Consider the following 961-nt stretch of genomic DNA (forward strand, 5'->3'; position numbering starts at 1 on the left):
CTCCTCAGCACCCTTTATCAATAGTGAATCCATTTCTTTTATTCTTTCTTTTCTTTTTAAACTTATTCCTTTGCTGCCCATATGCAGGCTATCCAGGAGGTTTCCATGGCTGAGGAATGGATTAGGGACACGTGGAATGAAGCTAAGGTTGAGGCCAATCTCTACATCGAGACCAACAAGGCATTGGGAGCTACTGAACAAAAGAATAGAAAGCTCCGAGCCAATTTAATCGCAGAGGAAAGGGCACGAAGGAACACTGAGGTCGGTCTATAAAATGCCTAGAACCAGGCCGAGGACCAACACAAGAAGCTTTATCTTACCAAGATAAAGCTGGCCACCCAGAGGCAACTAGTCTTGGAGTTAAAGGCAGAGCTGCAGAAGGCCAAAAAAGCAGCTCGGGTGGCCAAGGAAGTTGTTGTGGCTGAAGAGACAGCATCCTACGAACGTAGGGTGCAAGAAACAGAAATACGGCTGGCAGATGAGCTAGCGGAGGTGTACAAAGACTACTGCAAGGAGGTATGGGCAGAAGCACTCAACTGGGCGGGAGTCTTTACTACCTCCGAGTGGAAGAGTGTTGATAACATCTTCTATCTAGAAGACATCCAAGAGATCCCAGCAATGCTCCCTCCACCCACTGCTCTTACTCTTCCCCCTCTTGAATAACCCTTCACCACTCAAGCCCCTCTTCCTTCTACTGAAGCCTCAAAAGGGGCTGGCAAGACTGGCGACCAAGGCTAGGGGACTGAGCTGGCCAAGGGTAAGGAGGTCATCTAGGAGGGTCCTCAGCCCAAGGATTAAGGCAATGGTAAGGAGGTCAGACCCCCGACCAAGGCCAAGGACAAAGACGATGCTTTCACGATCAAGGATGTGGTCTTCAAGGCCAAAGGAGTTGAGTCCAAACCCAAAATAGATGACCCCAAGTCCAAGACAGCTGACCCCAAGGAGGACCCTCCTTGTGCTA

Source organism: Quercus lobata, chromosome 8 (genome assembly GCF_001633185.2).
Source record: "Quercus lobata isolate SW786 chromosome 8, ValleyOak3.0 Primary Assembly, whole genome shotgun sequence".
NCBI classification, from domain to species: domain Eukaryota; kingdom Viridiplantae; phylum Streptophyta; class Magnoliopsida; order Fagales; family Fagaceae; genus Quercus; species Quercus lobata.